The 25,121-nt window shown below is 37.5% G+C and overlaps 1 long non-coding RNA gene across 2 annotated transcripts in view; it reads left to right on the top strand.

The window, feature by feature from the left end:
- Positions 1-24,822, top strand: part of LOC139670857 (uncharacterized) — a 47,106-nt gene extending 22,284 nt beyond the window's left edge. For both annotated transcript variants that reach the window (XR_011697591.1, XR_011697592.1), the window contains 3 exons: positions 9,696-9,770; positions 23,928-24,027; positions 24,401-24,822. This is a non-coding gene — a long non-coding RNA (uncharacterized lncRNA). The remainder of the gene's footprint in view (positions 1-9,695; positions 9,771-23,927; positions 24,028-24,400) is intronic.
- The last annotated feature ends 299 nt before the right edge of the window (positions 24,823-25,121 follow it).

Here is a 25,121-nt window from a genome sequence, read left to right on the forward strand (position 1 = left end):
TTTTCCAGTCTTATAATGAGAGTAAGAAATAGGATGGAATCAAAACATGTAAAATATGTTAATGTAACAGGGCCACCTTCTTTTTTTCTCTCTTTCTTTCCTTCTCTCTTTCTCTCTCTCTCTTTCTCTTTCACTCTCTCTTTCTCACTCTTTCTCTCTTTCTATCTTTTCATCTTTTCTTTCTTTTTTCATCTTTTCTTTCTTTCCTTCGTTCCATCCATCTACCTGTAAATGTACCTCTGTCTGTCTCTGGCTATCTGTATTTATGGTACTAGAGGCACAACATTTTAAAAATCAGAACCCATGGTATAAACTAATAGGTTATTACATTCAAATTAGTTTTAGTTTTGGTATAAGCTTCAGTGGAACGAGAGAGGAAACACTAAAGGTAGATCTTATCCAGATATGTAAAGCATATTGTGACAGCATTCCGTCCTCAGTAGAATCTCTTAAAATTTTTTAAAACAAGTCGATTCCATTATTCTTCTCATAACTACCTTTATCTATGTATGAGATGCAAAATATGATAATAAATCTTAGAACAGGCTATTACAGCTAAGTTGGTATTGATCACAAGGAATGAAATTGCTATATTACATGTTGTAAAACTTATTCATATCCCACAAAAATATTAGATTAAAAGTATAATAAATTGCAATCCTTTAATCACTTGGCAAATGATTTGACTCTTTCTGTTCAATTTATAGTATCATTTCAGTATCACCTGCTTCATAAAATGTGCATATTACCGATACTACTCTGATGGCTTTTATAGGAACGTTATTGGACTAATTTATGCAATTGCTCTCTTTAACTAGTAATTCTTTTCTTCCCCTTTCCCAGATAGCTGCACTTTTACTTTTTCAAAATCTTTTTCATTATCTTATATTATTGCCCTTATATTATTAGCTCACTTTTTGAGCTAATGAAGTATTTTTACTTCAGGTAAATTAATCTTTCGTTAGAAAAAAAAAAAAGCTTTAATATTTCTACTATTTCCCTTAATTATAAACCACAGAAATACAAGTATATAAAATATGAGTGTCTCTGAGATTACACTTCTGTTTCAGCTTTATGACACTACATATTTTCTTTTTAATTAAGTTTTTTATTGAATTTTCCATTGAAGAGTAACAAACAAACCATGAGATGTGGATTATGTGTAAACTGAAGCATTTTCCATTAGTCAAAGGGAAAAGGAGTTCATACTTTTTCAATACATATTTTTATCATAAAGACTAGAATAGTCTAGACAGAATCCTACTTTTTAAAAAATGAATATGATCTGTTCTACAATGTGCACTTAAAATCTTGATCTCCTATTATATTCTGAGGCATAGGAGTGCGTGATGTGCAGAGACCTGCACTCAGAATTGATCGTGGCTTAGAATAACTTAAACAACAGGAATGCCTTAAATACCCTGGAGGTGAAATCGAATAAAATGGTGCCAAAATCCAGAGACCAAACACCAGACCCCAAAAGAAATCAAATTTGGCAAGAAAGTACAAGACACTCTCCTTATCAAGAATTCCTTAGAAAAACAGTGCAGCATATTATATGGGGTTAAAAGGGTAATTGCCTGTAATAATTTAATTCTATGAAAAATAAATATGAATAATGAAATACATATTTTAAATGACTAAAGTACATAATTTTAAATAATGCAACCTCTTTGAATTAAATTAACATTTCAATATCCCTTTGTTCTTTCTTTTTTCAACTGTTTTTTCTTGGTTGTGAGGTAGAGAACAGAGAGAAAGGAGAGAATGTGATCAGGTAATCACATTTTCCCTATAATTTGTCTCTCAAAACACCTTCTCTTTAGAAATTATTATCTAAAAAGCTGAAGTGCATGACATGCGCAAAGAAAAAAGGATTGTAAAATGCCCTATTCAGACCTCCAAGAAGTCGAAAAAAAAAAAGGAATTGTTGTGCCAGTGAGGCTTGGTGTGCTCTGACCCCAGAATAGCCAACAAATGTTCAGTAATACATATGCTTTAAAAAGCTTATTGTCCTGGGTTTGGCCAAGACAGGGTTAGATTTGTAGTATCCAGGAGAGGGCATGGCTAGGACACCTCATGTCATTCCCATGGGCAGGGGGAAGCGAGTCTCTTCAGTTCAGGTGTAGCATGGCAGTGGTTCATGTATTGTGCGTTCCTGCATGGTGGTCTTTTTTTTTTTCATCTTTCTTGTACACCTTCTTAATAAGATTGTTGCTGTTACCATTAATTTTTTATTTCAACGCTGTTTCCAGTAAATTGTTCTTATCTCAGCCCATGATCTTTACCTTTTGTGCCTCTCATTCTCCTCTACCTCCTGCCACAGGGAGAAGGGGAAGTGAGCACGTGGCACATGGTTTGGAGAGCCTCTGTGGGAGCACTAAATTGGGGAGTACCATTCCTAAACTGTGACACCATTATAGAACCTAATGAGAGTAACTGTTTACTCTTAGCCTCCTACAAAAGTGATTGGTACTGTGAATATGTTATGAAACATAGAAACTCCTTGAAAATGAGACGTGATATACTCCTCACAAAGGAATTAAAATTGTAATTTTGACAAAGTGTCAGTTGCTATTATTTAATGTGATGAGATCATAAAGAGATTAGAAAAACATATTTTGACCTACCTAACTCTTTTTATTGACACCATTTAATTACATTTTTCACTATAACTCAATGACTACCTCAGTTGTGGTAGTGATCATAGAATCATAGAATCATAGAGTCGATTGGGTTGGAAAAGACCTCCGAGATCATCAAGTCCAACCCTTGGTCCAGCTCTAGTCCATTTACTAGATCATGGCACTCAGTGCCACGTCCAATCTCAGTTCAAAAACTTCAAGGGATGGTGAATCCGCCACCTCTCTGGGCAGCCTATTCCAATGCCTGATTACTCTCTCTGGAAAGAATTTTCTTCTGATATCCAACTTAAATTTCCCCTGGCAGAGCTTGAGCCCGTGTCCCCTTGTCCTATTGCTGACTGCCTGGGAGAAGAGACCAGCCCCCACCTGGCTATAACTTCCCTTCAGGTAGTTCTAGACAGGGATAAGGTCTCCCCTGAGCCTCCTCTTCTCCAGGCTAAACAACCCCAGCTCCCTCAGCCTCTCCCCATAGGACTTATGCTCCAGTCCCTTCACCAGCCTTGTTGCTCTTCTCTGGACCCTCTGCAGCACCTCAATATCTTTCCTGAACTGAGGGACCCAGAATTGAACACAGCACTCAAGGTGTGGCCTCAGCAATGCAAAGTACAGGGGAAGGATCACTTCCCTGGTCCTTCTGGCCACACTATTTTTGATACAGGACAGAATCCCATTGGCCTTCTTGGCCACCTGACCCCACTGTTGGCTCATGTTGAGCTTCCTGTTAATTAGTACCCCCCAGGTCCCTTTCTGCCTGGCTGCTCTCCAACCACTCTGTGCCCAGCCTGTAGCGCTGCATGGGGTTGTTGTGGCCAAAGTACAGGACCCAGCACTTGGCCTTATTGAACTTCATCCCATTGGAATCAGCCCATCTCTCAAGTCTATCCAGATCCCTCTGCAGAGCCCTCCTGCCTTCCAGCAGGTCGACACTCCCTCCCAACTTGGTGTCATCAGCAAATTTGCTGATGATGGTCTGAATCCCCTCATCTAAATCATCAATAAAGATGTTCCACAGGACTGGACTCAACACTGACACCTGGGGAACACCACTAGTGACCGGCTGCCAGCTGGATGCAGCTTCATTCACCAGCAGTCTCTGGGCCCGACCCTCCAGCCAGCTCCTAACACAGGAGAGGGTACATTTGTCCAGGCCATGGGCTACCAGCTTTTCCAGGAGCATATTGTGGAAGAGAGTTTCAAAGGCCTTGCTGAAGTCCAGATAGACCACATCCATAGCCTTCCCCTCATCCACCAGGTGGGTCACCTGATCGTAAAAGAAGATCAGGTTGGTCAGACAGAACCTGCCCCTCCTAAACCCATGCTGGCTGGATCTAATCCCTTGTCCATCCTGAAGGTGCTGTGTGATTGCACTCAGGATGTCCTGCTCCATAACCCTGCCAGACACCGAGGTCAGGCTGACAGGCCTGTAGTTGCAAGGGTCAGCCTTGCAGCCCTTTTTGTGGATTGGGGTGACATTCACCAACTTATAATAATCTGGGACCTGCGCAGAGTACCAGGACTACTGGAAGATAATGGAAAGCGGCTTGCTAAGCTCTTCTGCCAGCTCCCTCATCTGGGATGGATCCCGTCTGGTCCCATAGACTTGTGAGGATCCAGGTCTAACAATAGTGTTGATGACAGGTGAGTGATAACAACTGATGATGAGGGGCTATAGCTGGGATGGAAGTTCAGCTGAGTCCTGTAACACTAGCACATGATTTAAGTAATTCAAATATCTCAGACTTATGTACTATGACTAGGAGTTTTGTGAATTACATGCGAGAAGGGAGCTTGGTATTTTAAATTCCTTTCTTCCCAGACAAGTATCAAACTTATATACTGTTTCCAATACCCAGGAATCTAACACAGTAAATGCAAAACTTCTCTAAATTTTGTCCTTTCCTTTCGATAAATTACATTATGAAGTGTTTTACTGCTCATTTACATTTTTCTGGTTATCAGTTCAGAAGAGAAGAAGATAGAAGCTTTGGGCCTGACTCTGCCTCAGTATAAATCAGCAGAGTCCCATGGTCTCTATTACCATTATTCTGATTTTTGAGACTGATGATTAGACTCTTCTTCATAGAATAATAGAGAACTAGCAGAGAACACTCTGCTGGATTGTTACAGGGAGACTTTAAAGTAGAGGGACCCATCACTTTGAATTTACTTTGAACTAAGGTTTTCTTCTATCTCTAATAACAGGTGATTCTCTAAAGGAGTTTACTTTCAGCAACATGCTTGAAGTCTCCTACTTGAAATTATCCTCAAAAAGACTGGATGGTTTTGATCAGACAATGTGAAGAAAATAAGCAGTAATATTACAAAAGATATAAGAATTTCTGTAAATTTTGTTCTGAAGCTTTAGTAAGTCTCTGTGGAAAATACTTAGAAAGGTGTTTCATAGTCATTTATTATGACTTGTAATGAGCAAATGAGATTGATAAACAGGAAAAATTAGAGTGGTAATTTTGGGGATTTATTTTTTTGTTTTTAGTCTCTTGGAGTGGGGGGGATGTGGTTGTTTTTTGTTTGTTTATTTGTTGTTTTACGTGAGTCCAATTTTCTAGATGCAAGTTTACTTTTTATAGAAGCATTTTTTCCCAATGTGCCTTTCTGGTAATCCATTATTTCAATTGGATAGCAACCAAAATTCATAATTTCAGCGTGGTTATTTGCTACCTGGCTAATGTAGCTTGTTTCTTCCCACTGGTTCCTGTGGTACTCTCAAGACAATCCTTTCCTTTACTTTGTTCTTATTCATCAGGAGAGTTTATAGCATCATAGTTTCCATTTGCATTCTATTTCTAGATTATTCATATATAGACAAAAAAGTGGCTTAATTAAAACTTCAAACTATGCTAAACCATGGATTCCAAATATATTCATTACTGATTAAGAGAAGAAAATAAAGTTCTTATGTTTTCTTTCACTCTACATAATTAAATTTTAAGTGTTTTACATAACTGAAGATTGCTGAATTACTTATCAGTCAATATCACATGATTTTGTCTTGAGCATTTATCTCTAGAAATATGTTGATATTATCAGAAAAAATAGCTTTCCATCATAAGAGCAACTTTGTCATACTAGCATGGTTCATTTCTTAGCCTAGAAACAACTAAAAATAAATATAACCTCTTGGTGAATCTAGGAATTGATGGTATAACTGATCTAATGTTTCTAGGGATGTGACTTGATTTTAATCTACTGTTTGGAGCAAAAAGCTTACAGCAAGATACTCTGATAACAGGATGATGGAAGAGGATGGGTAGGACACATACTCAAAAAAAAAAAAGTTAAAACCAATTGTTGTCACTATTGGAAAGTGGGAAGCCACCATAGACTTGGTGCCTGGAGCTGATGGCTATTCATCTCAAAGTCCAAGTCAAGACTTCAGTCTGTGTGTAACTGAAGTGGGAAGTTTTGCTCCATGTCTGGGTTGCTAAGCTCAAGGACCATTCTCAGTTCCTATCATGCTGGATAAACTTACAGATTGGGATTCAGGGATATTTCATCACTTTTCCCTACATGTCATATTACCATACATAAACTGTGCAGAGAGCAGGCAGCCTTCTAAAAGAGGAGGGAAATTGAGGTACTTTGATGTTTCTGATATTAAAAACATATCTGCCTTTTATATGCATAATTCTAAATAGCAACAACCCCACAGAAAAAAAACCCGCCATTTTTTTCCAATGCCCATTGATTATTATTGAAAATTCTGCTGAGGAAAACTCCTCTAATGAGGGAAAAAAAAAGACTGATGAGCCTTAAAACTAAATTAAACAGAAACCATTTGTTCCTTAATCATAGCTGTTTGTTTTGTCATATCTCCATCAAGACATTAGGGAAATTTTTTATGAAAGCAAAACACAAAATACATTCTTATTTAATGTTTTCTGGCTATAGTCTAGTTTGTGGCTGCATATATTATCTAGATATATCACTCTGTTTACCATAGTGAAAAAGAAAAAGCAAGTAAATTAATCACACTGGATTTGAACTCTTTGAAGTCTAAATTATTTCCTTACAACCCAACACTCTGATGTGCTAAGGTGAGACATCTGATTCACTGCTGGAGAGAAATGGGGTTATATGAGTTTTAGGCTACTTTACCACTCTCCAAAACATACATCAAGACCATTCTTTTGTACAAGGTGATTTACTATGTAGTTGGGCTCTGCACTTTGCTGAGTACAGCACCTGTGAAAACTTCCATCTTCTGTTGATAGCAGAGAGGCTACACTTCATACTGATGAAAATGCAGGGGTGCTCCACTGGCCTGTTGCTCACCAGGGGTGTTCTCAGGTCTGCTTATGCTGCAAAATGAAGAGTGATTATGTGGATGTAACTCAGCAAGTAACCAGAGCTATCAAGCCCATGCAACAGTGTGGAGAGTAGTATTATGGTCCCTACAGCAGTGCATCTGCCTGGAACTCTGCTTCAATGTGAGTTGCCTGCTGAGGTGCAAAGCTGTGCTGAAATAGCTGTAGTGCTTCTGGTCCTAGAATAGGCATGGCTTCTGCTTTTTATAAAATTTCTGCACTGTTCTCTGTTACTGCATGATGTAAAGGTGTTGAGGAATATCTTCAGTGCACGTAGTTGGGTGTGCAGCTGCAGTAAAAGCTGCAGGCTGGGGGGCAGGAAGCCAGCCCTGGACAAGAGGTTTGAACTGCTGACCCTTTGCATAAAAGGCACTTTTGACCCAACCAGGTGACCAGACACTCTGAGACACAGCGGGAGCCCATGAATTAGAGTTTCCTTCGCTTAGACTGTGAGGATATAAAAGACTAGGGTTCCTTGGAGGCAGCCAGCTTGAGCTATTATTTTGTTATTGCACCATAATTAAATTATTTTAAGGATTGAGATCACTAAGACTCTGCTATGGGAAACCTGTGGTCAAACTGGTAGGGAAACCTGGTCTGGTTGTATGTGTGTGGGGGTGTGTAGCTGCAAAGGGACTTAGGTCCCATCTCAGGTAGAATGAGTGAGACTGCCTGAGTGGCTCCTGGATGGTCAGACAGAGAAGTTTTTGTAACAAAAGTTCCCAAATATTAGTCTTCGTTTCATTAAAATGCAGATAATGTCATGACTATTCTATATATTAATAAACAAACTTCCTTGCACATGGAAGGTAATAAGCAAAATAGAAAAGATTTTCAAATAGTTAAATAGACTTTCGTTTTGCCTCTGAAAATGTTTCCTTTTTAATGCCATGCAAATTTTATGTTGAAAACTAGTCTTTTTCTTAAATACTTACAAATTTACATTTTAAGAAAGGATTAGAATTTAACGTTTTTATTTTATCCCATATTACATCATATCCAGTAGATATGTAAAGTCAGGGTTGCTGGTTTTGTTCACCAGCTTCCTCATTAATAAATATCACATTTAAAAAAATCCCCAAACCTGTTTTAGTCCTCAAAGTTTCACAAGGAAATGGCCAAGAGTAAAAGTAATCAGTATGCATAACAGTAAGAAGCATAACTGAAAGGAGAAGATTCAGGTCTGAAGTTTTTGGAGTAGGGGTGACAGTGAAGGGATATGTTTTGTGGAGCCCATTTGCCCTGGTACTGGTGTTGACTATTGGGAGAGGGCAGCTTTGTCGTGGTTCTCTCTGAGAACTGATATTTGTAACAACATCCTCTCCGGTTTAGGCACCGTCTGGTGGGCAAGCACAAAGCCTGCAACTCACCACCTCCCACCATCTGGCAGGATGAAGGAGAGAATAGAAAGAGCAAGAGTGAGAAAACTTGTGAGCTGAATAAAGGTGGGGAAATCACTTGGCAAGGACTACCACAGAAAAAAACATACTCAGTCTGGGGAATTTAATTTATTGCCAACAAACACAAACATTTAATTACTGATTAGGGTATTGAGGGAAAAAAATAACAAACCTAAAATAATTTAAAACACCTATTACCTTACTGAGGCTCAGTCCTACACTGAGCACCTCTTCTCCCTCTTTATTATTGCCACAGCTTGGACCAGGCTATGTATGGCTTGGCACAGATCATGACCATTGTCCCATGAATACCAACCCTGCAGATTCCCCCAGCCTGCCCTCTACTCCCAAAACTTGCTACCTATGTGCAACACACACTCTGAGTTCTATCTACTGTCCTTGAGACAACATTATTGTCAAATTGAAGATGGTTGTCAAAAGTGCTTTGCAATTATCACTTAGTAATCTTGGATTGGTTTGTTTGGATTTTTTTTCAGTTTTGCCATATATTTGCATGCCTTTATTGGGCTGGATCATTACTTATAAAATGGAGTTTTGTAGTCTGGTCTTAGTAAATACCCAGAGCATATGACAGTTAAAAGAAGACAACTTCGTGATTTGTAGGATTATATTTTTTCACTCTTTCCCTCCAACCTATCTCTCTTCTCTCAACTGATTTTAAGATTTCTTGCCTTCAAAAGGCAACTAAGTTTTTGGGCCTTGACACAGTTTTTCTCTCTTGGACCTTATATCAATTTCTAGACAGCTCAGGAACTCTAGCTTACACTAGCATTTATTCTGAAGGTACAGCATTAATGATCACAGGATCACAGAATATTCTGAGTTAGAAGGGACCCACAAGGATCATCAAATCCAGCTTTTGAATAATGGCCCATATGGGGATTGAGCTGATGCTATACTGCAGTGTATTTGGATCGCATGTGGAAAATTATCTTACTTTGGATCAGTGATACTTATACTATATTTAAAAAACACAACTGGCAACTCAGTGGATTTAAAATACTTCATTTAGTTCAACTTCTATGTTTAAATTATTTTCTGTCAGTGAGTCTTTTTCCCCAAAATGATCCAAGACATGCACACTCTGACAAGAAAAATATAAAGCTCAATATTTCAGACACAATCTAATGTAACTGACTTTTCTATAAATTGTATAAAAACTGTGTATTTATGTGTGCATTTATAATTTCTATATTTTTTTGTATCTGAATTTGTGGAATGGGAACTAAAATATAAATAACATTATATTTTCAGTGTTGCATTTGACAAATTCTGAAACATTAAATTATCTTTGTGTTTTCCAGAGGTTAATATTTTTTAGAATGTTTGAGGCTGTAATAAGACATTCAGAGCAAGAAGCCAGTATGCAAGTGACAAAGGTAATTGTATGTATTTATTTTCTAATTTAGTCTTTTCCGTAACAGCTAGTTGATTAAAAAATCAATTAATAGAATTTAAATATAAATATATAGTAAAAATAATTCCTATATCTAATATTCTTCTGTACATACCAATCACTAATCCTTAAACAGTTTTAACTTAATGAGATTGCTTTTAGATTGATTTTGGATTAATCATTTCACCCCAAGCATGTGCTTTGTTTTTTATTCTAAATCATGTTACTGAATCCAAGTGACTGAATCCAAACATTTGACATAATTTGATTTAAATATTGTTGAACTGTAAATAAATCAAATAGCCTTTCCCTACTAACTGAACTGAATGTTACTTTCAAGATTGAAATAGTAGAAGGTAGTTATTTAAATATAAATTATTTTAAAACAGACTGGAATTTTAATTCAGTCAACTAACTTGTGCATGGGAAGCATGAGATGTATCGCTATTGTAATTCTTAGAAATTGAACCAGTGGTATTTTCTAATCTTTATCTTGGCTCTCACTCCTGTTTGTAGTAGTTCTAGTTCTCAGTTCTTCATGCTTATGACTGCCAAACTTGAGATATTCAAGTTGAAATATTCTAGACTAGATACCTGCCACATGAAGCTCATATAGTTCTGCGAGCGTAATCAGGAAAAAAATATATTACTTAGGTTATAGTAAGAACAACTTTTACAAGCTTACACTAGAAACTCCCTTGTCCTTTTCTTTAAAAGAGGGACTAAAAATTTGGCAGTACATTAAGGTTCTGAATTTTATTGCTCCTGTCCAAACATTGAATCTTGAATAAATGTTATATGTATGTAAAATTTTTGTCAAAAAATATAATCCATCTTCTCTGAGCATTGTCCAGTCTTATATGACTCTGACACCTAAGTGTTCTGTACAGCCATATTTCCATGAGTTATGTGGGTATGAACCTGTCCAAGGCAGGAAGAGCTGGGCAGAACTTCCCAAGCCGGTCACTATTTAGATTTGCTCTGGACTGTTCAAGGCATACACACATAAACTGAAGAAAAATCATATGGCTTTCCTCAGAAAGGCCATGCTAGGCATGGATAGCTTGAGAGGAAACCAGTTTGACTTTGCCGTGGAAAACACAGGGAAGAGTTAGTACTGTTGTGTTAGGATGGAACTAATAAGTAAACTGGCACACAAGTTCATGTGATAGTGACTGGGATTGGCACAGGGGTATCAGGAGTAAAGCTCATGGGGAATTTGGGTAGAAACAGTTGGTGGGGTGAGTTAGATTTGACAAGAAGCCAGGAGGAGAAGCTGTCCTGAGCTACATGGTGACAGTTAGATACCAGAAACTGCCTGATACTACTCTGTGGCAACTAAGTGCACAAGTTTTGTTCCAGTGCTGTAACCCCAAGAATACCACTTGCATGGATCAAAGCCAAAATCCTGACCTGGGTCCTTAGCCAGAAGTCCACATGCTGACATTTCTGCAGTACAGTAGCTGAAATTAGAGTTCAAATAGACAGCTGGGAATTACTTTACAGCTAGATTTTTAGTCTGTTGTAATTAATTTTGTTGAGCTGTCACAAAGCACCTTCACAGACTTCAGATTCTTTAAAGCTTAATTAAAAATTCTTATGCTACAGTTAATTTTTCAAAGCTATCCACACTCTGTCTAACATAAATAATTTTGGATATGAATAATTTCTGAGTTTTCTACTAGCACTGACACTTTAGGTCAAACTCACTGTTGCAGCATGTAAGTGCATCTTTTCATTTTTTAAGAGATGGAGGTAGACTCACTTTAAGGAATTCCTTTGAATGCCTGCAGTTGTTATGATAAATTGATAGAAGGGTGTGAATTAGAGAAAAGCATAGGAAGGGCAAAGAGTTTGATGGGCAATGTAGCTTTAGCATGGGCTTTTCTCAAGTCTTATGACGTGAACTTTCACTGAGGACTTAAGAAACCGGGTTTCCTCTGAGACTCCAAAACTCATGCAATGATGTGGCAGTTCAGAGAAGATCAGCATGAACCCATGCATCTAAATATTCCTCCAAAGGAATCTATCTATTTGGATTTGAAAATAGCATTTAGAGGCAATATAGGTCCAGGACAGCCTCCCTAGACAATATACTTTATTGTGTGACTGTTGCTTCATTGTGTGACTGTTTCAAGAATTGGCCTTTTGTAATAACAAAATTTCAAGCTATTTTTATGCTTTGAAGGACCAGTCTTATCTACAGCTCATGATTCACAGCTTGTTAAGATATCAAGGAAAACCTTTGACTGTGGAAAATCTCTGCAGTGCTATCAGTTTTACCCTGGAAGACCAGGGACAGCATCAGTCACTCAGCCTTAATGATTACCAGGTAAGGTAAGTTAAGGTATGACAAGGTCAGGTAAAATGTGCATACTTTGGAGTATCATTGTTTAAGAAGACAGTAGCCAGTTACTGCACAAGCAAGACCCCAAGACCCCAAGACTATGGTTTGGGCAAACAGAGAAAATAAAATTTTAAGGCATCTAGGATCTTTTCTGTGGCTGTCTGGGTGACCGGCTGATGGCTGGGCTCAACTTGCTGCATCTTAATGTCATGTAAAGGCACACCTCTGCATCGTGTTAACTGGATAAATTGCTCAAAATTAGACCATTGTGCTCACTTCTGCTTCAGATCATGTTTGTTCAGCTCTGGTATTGGACAGATTTGTCATTATGTTTATGTCACTTTTCCAAATGCAGAATCTGCTAATATGATGGAGTAATAGTTGTCCTTTCAGCCAGATAAAACAAGATTATGTTAACTTTGATAAGACAATGACCCCATGGTTAGAAGACCAAGCTGGAAGCTGCATGAAAGCAGAGAAAGTGGAAAAGTTAAATAGAAACTTAGGCTGAGATCACTCTTAGTATATCCCATGGTGGGGAAAGAGTGATCTGTTTTAGAAATCTGTGTGAAGTCTGTGTAGGGAGTACAGCTGTACATGCCCATGTCAAACAGAGTGAAGTGTCTGTAAAAGTTCTTGGTGGTGGTCTTGGCAAAGGAGGCACAATAAAGTGTATAATAAATCACTCTTCAGAATCACAGAATACACTGAGTTGGAAAGGATACACAAGTAATCTATCTCATCATAACATGCATGAAGTGTATTTTTATGCACAAAAAATATGTTACATTGCTGAATGCCAGTGATGTCACAGGAAGTTCAGGTACATGAAAGATACATTGGAGAGAAACCTAAAATAGCCTTGGGATGTTCATGTAAACAGAGGCTATAATGTGACTTGTTCTTGTAAAGGATCGTTAAATCACTGTAACCTGACAGGAAGCCCACTGAATTCCCACCATTGCCTGAACTACCTTGATGGGAAGGTAATAGATACACATGCTGTGTGACTTGGGTACAAAGACCAGAATTCATTCACTGATGGGTTACATTTATGATGATTGCAATTTTTTTATTTGCAAACTCTGTTCACAGTACAAAAGGGGTTAACAATTTCACAAATCAGGAAAAGTAATATTTACTAAAAATTGTAGGACCTATTTTGTTCAAGTGTATCACAGTCCAGATAATTTCTATAAAATTCAGACTTCTTTCCATGTCTTCAAATGAAACTCATAACGCTGGAGGGAGAAATATCTTTGCAACCTTTGAAAACATCAAAGACATTGCTTTCTCCCTGATCTTCAAATATGAAAGTCCCAGTGAGAACTGCAAATGCAAAAAAGTAAGTCAGCAAACATTTGGACTAGCATTTGTGAATCTAGATTTGAACCATGAAAAAAAAGGACAATTACTGATGATTATTGATAACTTGAAACCCTCCAAGTAAGAGAATTAAGATCATACAACTCTAAACAGACCTCAAAGGAAATAAAGGAGACCAGGAAAAAGGAATGACAACGCTCCATTGTGTTCCATTGGAAGTCCATGGATTTAAAACACACACTCAGTACTTTATAACAACTGTACCAAGGAACTTGCTTCTGAATCCTGATGCTGGATTTGCTTTTTCTTTTCCATAAGATAAAACTTATCACTCTTTGTGCTGCATAAAAAAGGAGCTACAACAACTTCCTATCTTATTGGACTTTAATGGTGATTACATGGAAATTAGTGTAATCCCGTACTATTTTGAATTGAGAAGCCTCTATTATTTTTCTTAAAAGGGCCTGGAAACAGAGTGACCTGTCTTTGTATACTGTCATCTGAAACACTCTGAAAATAGATAGGCATCTTGAATAGATGCATGAGGATTAGTTGCAGCAAACAGATCTATTCATAAATACAGAGGTTTCTACTGTTCATTAATTGTAAGCAAAATTGTAAGCAAATTATTACATCTTCCTGGAATATTTTCATTCCCTGGAATTATTCAACAGCTACTTTATGTAAATATATTTCAACCTATAGATTACCAAGAAATTGTTTGCTAAGAGTGTTTTACATTCACAAATTAAACCCCAAGATGTTTAGATTGCATTTATATTTCAGTGTTAAAATTCTGTTTAATAATTTTATCAGAGTAGACCTCAGAATCAAGTTCCTGTGTAACTTTAAAAAGAACTCTTCCTTTAGGCATAGTGTAACAAAGAACATTGGAGAAGAGGAAGACTTTCATATTGTGTTTTGTATATGCTAGTGGAAGAATTCATTCAACAAAATTGCTCCTGATAATGAAGTGAGAGTCCATTGACATTACCAAAATACACTTTGGCCTAAAACAGAATAACAGTAAAATGTATTTATAACTTACTAATTTTCCTGCTAGATGGAGTTTGTTAGACTGTGAATTTCAATTAGAAATGAAAGCTAAAATTACATTTAGAGGTAGCCAATTAACAGTGAGTAGATTTTTTTTTGTGAAAAGAGAAAACCATTTTTGCTTATTTAATGACCTTGAACAATTTGCCTCCGATTATCAAAATGTAAGCTTTCTACAGTAATGGGTATGGAAACAATCTTTCTAGTTTTTAAATATGAATTAATTTTGCATTAGTTTGGTTATCCATCCTGAGTTCAGCTATGTGGATAGCCATGATTAGTGCACAGAAAGTGCCCAATAAATAGTTTTGCATTTTAAAAGTCTATGGAAATAAATATTTTTTATTTTCATAAAAGGAAGGACAATAATATCACCTTCATATGTCACTCATGGCTGAATGTCTTGACTACTTTGCCCATGATTTATGTTTCTGGAAATATCTGTAGACAAGCTACAAAAAGGTCTTGGGTGCCTAGGATCACAGTGGTACAGAGTTTAATCCTTGTCTGTCTGGCCTCAGAGCACAATTTCAATGTCAGCAGACAGGTGTTCAAATGCTGGTGAAACCTGCTTGATGAGTCTCCTCAGCGACTCCCAATGACTCTTGAGCCAATCTCAGCTGACTAAGCTTCCTGCTGATGGTGTGGAAGCTACTGGAGTGTTGTCAGAGCTGAGAAATGGAGGAAAAGATAGGGAAAGGAAGAAAGCTGTCTTTTCTACCTCCTTCTGCTCCCTTGCATGCCTGTATGGAGCACAATCTTCATATGTATGCCAACCAGCTTGTAGATGGCTCCTAAACTGTCCAAATTTGTCTATTCTTGGACCAGAAGGCACTAATATGGTTGCCTTGGGGCCCAAAATGTCCTTTTCAGCTCAGGCTATGACAGGCTTTTGTGCCCTGAGCTTTGTTATTGTCTGGGGCACAGCCCTTCCTCCTGGAGGGATTACCACCTGCCCCACTCAGGTTCTGGGGGATGACATCCCATGGATGAGGACATGACCTGTGCCTGGACCACCCAGGCTCCTGACAGAGCCTGTGGAGTAGCCCTGCTTGCTCTGTGCCCTGATGTAGAATATCAAAAAGAGGTGACTAATTCTATCTTGCTGAGTTTGGGCTCCTGTGGCCCCTGAAGTGTTCCAAGGCCTAACTCAGAATACTAAAAATCTGTAAGTCTGGTTAGGGCTGAAACCCTGGCTCTGGCTTGGACCTACCATGCAGTATGAACTCACCCGATGGAGAGGGTCTAAACAGGCCAGCACATCCCCTAGAAAGAGCTGCTCTGTGTGGATTCAGAGGGTCAAGTAACCACAAGGATATACTTGAAGCTCTGGGGATCTCCCAGATCCATCTGACTGCTTGAACTACTATGCTCCAACCCCTGGATAAGGTGGCTGCAGCTGCAGTGTGTGCGAAGCCTCAGCATCCCCTAACCCATTAGGTATGCACTAACAGGGGCACATGTTCTCAAGGGGGCATATCAGTCCAGCAGGAGACATATCATGAAGAATGCTGTATTTCTGGAATAAATCTGGATTTCAACAATGTACTCAATTCTTTGTCCCATCAATAACAGACATGTGCAAAGACACTAGCTAGTCACACGAATTTTAAGATCAAAAAGTAAAGCAGGTGTAGAATTTAGAATGTAGCTTTATAAGAGGTTTTCATGATTATAACTTTGGATTTTCTCAATCTCTCTCACTCACGATAGCCCTTGGAACACCTCCAAAGCATGATCAGTGAGGTTCTTGGTGAACAAAGTGTATTATAGCAAAAAGAGTTGCTATGAAACTCTGATCACTTGACATAACACATCTAGTCACTATGGTTTTCTAGCCACTACATTCATCCAGATAGTGGGAGCAGTCTCTGCTGAATGAGCACATGAACACCAACTTTTTGGGGAGTTTTCCATATTTAAATGAATTCAGGAAAAAGTCCTCAGACTTAAACAACAACAAAAAAGTCATTCTTAGCCATGATTGTTCTGTCAGCAGGAGAGATCTGTTCCAAGAGTGAGATTTAAAAAAAAATAAAATCTGCTTCTTTGGTCATATCTGGTATTTTTAAAAATGAAAGGCATGAAGTGTATTTTATGTCTTGTGGTAAGAATGTAACTATGATATGTTGTGGGTATGTTGTCAGGAAATAGTAAGAGTTCAGTTGTGAAGAGGAGGTCTTTGGCTCTTTGCAGATCATATGGGCTCAGACTTCCATGTTGACCAAATAAATAGTGACATTAAGAACTGTGAAAAGAGAAGGAATGGCATTTTCCACTTTTTTATAACATGTAAAGACATGTGGGCAGAGAAGAGCACAATAGAGCTTCCACCCTCTGAATACACTTCAAGAGTGAAAAAAAAAGGTGGTTGTAAACAGAGGCAGAAAGCCAGGGATAAGATTAAAACACCATAGGAAAAAAATCCTCTGGGGAAAAGGAAAGGAAATTTGGAGAAGAAAACAAAATGTATTTCACAGGCAGTAGGAACAAAAAAAGAAGGAGCTACAGGAACATTTAGGTTGATAATTTTGTAAACTACTATCTGCTCTGACAGATTCATCAAGTGGACACAGGTAAAAGATAGATTATGATCTAAACTAATTTCTGGGGCAGATTTACTGGTGAGTAACAGACATGAAGAGTCTGACCATATGCAGAAGTTCTTAATTGCTTTCTAGCACGAGGGTTTTGCTGATAATTTTCTATGGCTGCACAAATGATGAATGCACTACGTAGGACTCGGACAACAAGGTTTTGTCTTCTGTTCTCTTTCTGATTATGCCTAAGATAATGCAAAGAAAATTTGTGGGGCAAATACTTTTAATAAGCCTTCCAAAATCCTCCATGTAGTACTTTTCAATGTTCTATAAGAGGACGGATCATATCTAGATAGATAAAATAACTCCAAATCAAGGGAACTTCAGATATGGTCCATTAGTTCTTATATGACACAAAGAAAAAAAAAACAACTTACCTTCCTTGAATCACTCCATCCTATCATAATCAGTTAATACTTTTTATTTGATTTTTTTTAAAAACAATACTCCAGTATATTGTTAAGTGTACTAGCCAGCTCCTAGGATAAAATGCAAAAAGTAAAGTGGAATGTATTATTGACCTAACAAGAAATAAGTGTATCCAACAGGTTTCTGAAGATACAGTTAATTGTTTTATGTACGTATTTTCTAGTGGCTGGCATATATTTTCATCAAGTCACTGTTTCATAATTAGAAGTGACAACCAGCCCAGGGAGTCTCACCACAAAATTCAGGGACCGAAGAATAGCAAAGAACATTGTCAAAATTCTTTGGACAGGCAATGCCTGCAGTTTTGTGCAGACCTACTTTTGCTGTTTTTCATCAAGGTTTTAGAACAGCATATGTACAGCTATTTGATCAGTGAAGACTTACTGTAAACACTGGTGTATTTGATATGCTGGCATTACTCCATCTGCAACAGAAACATCACAGTAACTGTGTAACTGCAGATAGCTTTTCGTGTTTGTGGAATTAAGTTCTAAGCCTTTTCACAGTTACTTCCCATAATTACATGCAATAACCATTGCTCTTTTCTACTCCACTATATACAGAACAGTACTTTCAAACTGGGGAACCAATACCTGTTTGCCAATACATGAAACTGTGGGTCAAAGCCCTGGTTCACCCCAAGGCTAAACACACACTGATGTGACTAGTCAGATCTCAGCTGCTGCTGCTTTGGACTTCTCCACAATGGAGGTGTCATCTTCCCAGCAAACTTTTCCTGCCACATTGAAAGAAAAGTGTCCAGATTACGCAAAACTCCTCTGTTGTGTCTCACCAATCTTGTATACACTTTTCCACCATGTGTAACTGGTGTCCTAGAAATCATTTACAGACTGACACTCCTAAGCAAGAAATTAATTTTCATTTGGTGTGCCACAGTAAAGAAAAATACACATGTATTAAGCAGTGGATAGCAAAAAAAGAGAAAATCAAACTGGTTTTTGTAGTGGTGATTATTCCCAGTTTCAGTGTTTGTTCCTCTTTCAGCAGTCTTACATAAGGATAAAGGTATGTATTTTCTTCCAAGGAGATGGAAGAAAAGCTGTGAACATTCTCACTGGTGTGAGAATGGGTCAGGTAATGGTGGAGAAACAAAGAGAAAACCTTCACTACTGACTTCAACATTCACAAATACAAGAATTTCTTCCTGGATCAGCAGTAGACAAATGTACAGATGTGTGTATAGACTATGAAAAAAAATTATCTTCTGCAGAATTATATGCTATAGTTTCACTCTAGTAGAAAAGTTTATAGAAACTCAAATACTATATATTACAATAAAATCCACGATGAAATTACTTAGTGTCTTGTTAGCTACTTTCAGATGGAGTTGCATTTATTACAAGTGTTTTTAACAACATGGAGACATAGAAATTTTCACTCATCTGACCAACTTGCACAGGCTTTAAGTATCAGATAACTTTGGTTTTGTTCATATAAACATCACTGTAGCTTTATTCTGAAGAACTGTTACAGATGTACTAAGCCAATACTTGCATAAATAAAGTGCATTAATAAGCTCTGCAAGTGACTGATTTATCAGTTTCCTGTAGCATTTATACCATCTACATATAAAACTACAGAAAAATATTCATAACCTATTAAGGCAACTGTGATGTAAATTGCTAATTATTGAATTTTTAAATGCTTTTCTGTTAAGACTAATTTTGTCTTCAGGCCTAATCACCTATGTTTCTGATGTTTTCTCTGAATTTAAAAAAGAAAAAAAAAAAGAAATGAAGAAGAGAAGCCAGCACTGTTTATGTCATAGGAATTCAGAAACAATTCTGGTGCATTCTTTAGGAGAAAAACAGATCTAATAACTTACCTGATGTCTTCTAATATATTTCTGTTTCTAAATGCCTGATATATCAAATATATTTTGCATTTGTTTGTAATAAGGGCTGTAGAAAATGTAGCTATGAGAGACTTGTGCATTGGGAGTATATTAGTTTTCTAATTTATTTAGATTTAAAACTGATTTCACTCATAATTCCTAATTCACTGTTGGTAGTCAATTAGCTCTTACACTAAGTGGGATTTTCTGGCTCATCCAGGGAGATGACGTTGCCTGAAATACAGTACTGATTTATTTGAAATGCAATTTTCATTGTAAAATGCACACAGTTGGAAGATATGCAGGTGTAGGAATACTAGATGACAATAGCACAGGAATACAACATGTGAGTATTGCATAAAAAAGTTATTGTAAAAGGCAAGGAGAAAAAACCCAACCAAATCCTTTCTATGAGGAGGAGGCTAAACAACTCTCATGGCCAATCTGTCTCTTAGTGAGCTTTCTGAGATTTGTCTGTGCATCCTGTATGCATAAAAATCAAAGGAATTACAGCTAGAAGAACTAGTGCTGATAAAACAAGAACCAGCCTTAACTCTAAATATAAAATTCAAAACAGACTTGAAACAAAACACTTTTGATAACTGAGAGAAAAACATTTTTCATTATTCTTTGTCCCAGATGCTCTAAGTTAGAGTTAGAAGCAAAATGTTTATTAGTTGCTGCTTTTCTGAACTGAACCAGCAAGAATCCCAGTGAAGCCAAAATGTCAATCTTTTAACACAATTTGCTACAGAGTTGTTTGAACAAAGAGCCCTGTAAAAAGGTGACCTCTACTTAGGCCTTAGATGGTTAGGAAGGCTGGACAAGGACAGTAATACTTTCTGCAGAAAAACAGAAAAATCAGTTTTCTTACACAAAGGTAAATGTTGTGCCTCAAAGAAGTTCCAGTGGAAATAGGGTCATATTCAATCCTCTCTCAATTAGGGCTCCAGAAGAACAAAACAACTTGTGGAATAAAAATCTTTCTCACTTTGTCAATTAATACTCATTCTTCAGCCTATGAACTGTGTTCTGCCTTATGTTTCCTCTATTGTGAACTTTATTCCATTATTAAAATGCTGTAGGCTGTTGGTTTGGTTTTTAGGTTTTTTTAAGGAAGGGGTAACCAAGAGAAGAAAAAAGATCCTTGTTTTTTGATATAAAACTAACAATGAATATGCCTCATCTAGTTATTGCTGTTCCTAGAAAGAATTTTTTTTTTATTTGCGAAATAACACAGCCACAATACAGTATTTGTGAAGACAGTGCTTAAGACAGGGCAACACTGGTAAAAAAGGAATCATCAAGAGTTATGAATGGCTCATATAAACCATGAGGATTACATTGACTTTGAGTGAAGCTGCTATGCTTTTATCATGCCAGTTTCACATTGTGGCCACTGAGTGTGAGTACTGTTCAAAGTACAGATCTACACTAGACATGGAAAGCTCAGATTCATTCTCAAGGTGCTTAGCAAGGGACAGTGAAGTCACTATTAGACCAACTAAGCAGTGTTAAGCACTAAAACATTGGCTCAGTTCCCATAGTAGCTGCCTCAGCCCTTTGTGACTTTTGGCAAAATATGTAAAGATAAGACTCCTTTATTCAGGCATCACCATTGTATTTAACCCCAGGAACAAGGCTATGCAGATCACCTGAACTCTGTATTGATGTGAGTAACCTTTCCTTCAGTATCTGATCTAGCTCAGGCACCTCTATTTTATGCCCTGGGCTGTAATTTTAATGCTAAAAATATTATTTTAAATATTTCAGTAAATGTTGAATAGAAAAAGATGACTAGATTCTTTATGTCACTTTAAAACTTCTTGTGTTTCAGCTTTTATAAAGACACATAATCACAATGTGGAAAAAATATATCTTGACCAGGTTCTAATACTGTAGTCATAGAAAAGAAATTGGAAGTGTCTGAATCATTACTTACACTTTTAAGCAAAGACATCCTCTTTCTTGTTCCTCTAAGATATAGACTACTTTTCAAATGAAATGTCAAAGTCCTAGTGCTCTTCCTGCTGAATTCAAGACAGTATAATATATTCAAAACTCCCAGAATATTTATTCTCAAAAGGATACCTCCGTTTGTCATTTCAGAAACCACAATATGAGCGCTTATTCTCCTTATTTGTAAAATCATTGTTTGAAATACTGGATGTGTAACAATGGTCTAACAAAACTGCTGACATGCAGTTGGCACTCTGAAGCAATTAAAATTTGTTATCATCAACATATTTGGAGAGCCAGCAGTTCCCTGTTAGACTTTTGTACTGATTCTTCAGCATGGCTTGTGTTACCAAATTACCTCTGTGCTTGAACACAGGGGACAAAGAAATGAGAATGTCAGCAAACAAATACATGAACTTACAATGAATTCAAAATGGCACAAAATAAGAGTTTAGAGATTCTGTCCTTTAACTAGTAATTATTTTGGAGGTGAGTAGGCAGCAAGAGGACTTCAGTGTGGAACATTACACTGGAGTTCAATAACAACACAAACAAACCTGATTGCTTGTTCAATGGTTCCTGGTTTATATTGGTGCTGGAGGCCTCCCTCCACACTTGGAGGTGAATCAGTGTATTAATCCATCAAAGTAACCAGAAAAAAACCAAAATTTTGAGATGGCTTTGCTATACTGGTATACTGGTAGGGGCTACCTTGAAAAAAAAAAAGGAATAAATGGTAGAGCAGGTGCAAAGGAGAGAGAAGGGCTCTGGAAACCAGTAGCAGCTATGGAGTCAGCCTGACTGGATGAGAGAAGGGGAGATATAGTAGGAACTTCCTAAAACATCCAAGTAGGAATGTCACACTTATTATTTAGTGTTTGGATTATGGTTGGAGCCAACTGCTCCAGAAAATAATTATTTTTGTTGGGTTTTTTTTTCCTTTAAATGTTGTGGATTAAAGTAACATGTTCATACCATGTAAAAGTCACATGTACATACTATGCATTACAGTCTTTTCTCTCTGGAGAAAAGAAGGCTTAGGGAGGACCTCATCATGGTATTTCTCTACTTAAAGGATTGCTACAAAGAGGATGGAGGCTCTATCTTCATAAGCAGCCACATAAGGAAGACAAGTAACACTAGGCACAAGTTTCACTGGGAGAGGTTTCATCTCAATATATTTCTTTTTTACAGTGAGAACAATCATTCACCAGAACAACCTCCCCAGGGACATGGTGGAGCCCCCATCACAGGAGGTTTTCATGATGTAATTGGACAGGGTGACAGGTAGCTTAATCTAGCTTCCTTTTCCCATCAAAGTTTGGACCAGATGATCTCTGGAAGCCCCTTCCAGCTGTGGCTGTCCTCTCATCCTATGATTCTCTGATTATTTTTTTTCTTAATATTATTAGAGAAAAACAAAAGTGAAGAAATGAAGCAAGACTTACATTTTTCAGCAGCTATAGTGAGACTATTTACAGCAGATATATATTTGAAAAAAATATTTTTCAAGTGGTCTATTTGCCTATGGTAGAAAAACCTTTCGAGTTGCTAAGTTTTAATGAACCTTTAATGTGCTTCTGACACTTCCTGTCTTCATCTTTTTCAAATGCATGTATGCAGCATTTAAGACATTTTTTTCTCTAAGCCCCGGGTCCCAAATACTTTGAATTGCAGAAGAAACACGGACTTAACTTGAAAACTGTGACAGATAAAGCTCTAGCCTTGTGGTTTCTGCCAAACACACTAAAGTTTACCAGAAGAAGGAAAGACTGTAAATAATGCCCTGAATTTCCCTCTCTTTGCTGGAGGGCCGACCTCATTGACTGCCTCATGCATCATGGGCTTGCAGTTACACTGCACAAAAGTTTTTTTCCATTCCTATAGCATTTTCTACTCTTAGCTTAAAAGCCTTAGGATATATCCAGTGTTTTTCTTTCAAGCACAAAGAAGCTTTATCTAAAGTCCCTTTATGAAATCTAGATTTTAGAAAACTGTAAATATTTTCCAAGTCTTTCATAACACTTGGACCTTTTTCTTCCCCTTGCTCTGTATATTATATTAATATTACTAACACATTTTCTTCAGGGTTCCAGTTATCTTAGCTGTTTATTCTTTTCCTTTTAGCCAGCAATGCTAGAGTACTCCCCAATAGGCTGTGTTTCATGGAGGCTTCAATGGCAACTGTTGTTAAAATGATTCTGAAGTTCCAGATGTATCTTTTCATCCTGATCATTCCCTGCCACAGGCCCATTTGAAAAAAAAAACAAAAACTGAAAGATTAATCTAATTTAGAATGCAGTACTCAGGATACCCACTGAGACTAAATGTCCTGTTTCCATAGTAAAAAGCTGTTAAAGTTTATTTATTTTTCTTGAAACTTATAGTAATGAAACTATAAAGCTACAAAGATAATTTTACCCCCTCCTCCTTCCACACATTTCAGTAGCTGTGGGGTAAATGCCACAATGAGTTTTAAAATGAAATTACCTTTCATTTTCAGAAAATAATAACTTCCAGCCATATCAGCCATTCAACATCACTTTTTTCTTTTTTTAATGAAAATAGAATATGACAAGGAAAGACAACAATGCCCGAAGAATAATACTGAAGACAAACAAATCATTGTGTCATTGAAGGAAATGACATACAATCTCTGGTTTGTAAGGTGAGATGTGCACCTTTAAAGCTGAAACATCTGAGACCTACTGAAAATCGTTATGTGAATGCTAGCCATAGTGGATGGTGACAATGTATAGAAATTGTGTGATATTTTCCATTATAACAGATTCTTATTTGTTTCCTGAGTTACTCCAGCTTTTCCAGTGAGGTCACCAAGCCTTTGGGGTGTTTTTACTATGTCACATGAAATTCCTTTCCATCCAAACTATATAGCTCTCCCTTCTGTCTTGTGTATTACTGAGAAAAGAATGTTATGCAATGACAGACACAGATGTGGGGAATGGTCACTCTCCTCATCAGACAGCCACGACCTTTTATAGCACGACTTTCATGAATGATAAGCTTTGCTGCATTGACAGGGCAGACAGAATGGGCACCTGAGGTCTGCAAGCCGACCCATCTCTTCTACATAGTGAAGAATCATACGTGGAACTGAGCTTGGACAAAAGAGGTAGGAGGAAAGCAGAGCCTGAGGACTGCCCTCACCACAGCCCGGCATGTGGTCCGTCACCAGTACTGCCTGCCCTTGTGTCTGGACAAGAATATCTGGGCCATATCCTTTATTATAACTGAAGACCAAGAGTCCCATGCTGCCTTTCTTCTCAATCCAGTGCACAGTGTGAGCATATTCTCCCCTCTAAAATAACAGTCCTTCTGCTGCTAGTTAAAATAGCATCGCACACATGTCACTGCAGCTGCACAGAATAGCTGTGCATTTGTATTCCTGTGAAAATAGAAACAAGAAAATGGCATAACTCTTCTCCCCTGCAGAAAGGTAAAATAATCCCATAGCAATAACTGTGAAGAATGGCATTAAAAGAAAGATCTGATAGGTCAAATTCACATTCAACCTGCTGCTTGAAGTTAGTTACCATGCACCAGCTGGGCCATAGTAGCTGCATTCTTAACTCAAGGGAAATAGAGCAATGGCACTTAGCGTGACCTGTGACAAAAGACAGTAGAGTTAAGCCACATTACCGTGCATTTGATATAGTGGAAGAACAGAAGACTCTCTGGCTTAGCTGACATCCTGACTTTTAAGTGGTGGAAGTTTCAAGCTGTACTTAAATCATTAGTTTT

This window comes from Pithys albifrons, chromosome 4, assembly GCF_047495875.1.
Source record: "Pithys albifrons albifrons isolate INPA30051 chromosome 4, PitAlb_v1, whole genome shotgun sequence".
Classification (NCBI taxonomy): domain Eukaryota; kingdom Metazoa; phylum Chordata; class Aves; order Passeriformes; family Thamnophilidae; genus Pithys; species Pithys albifrons.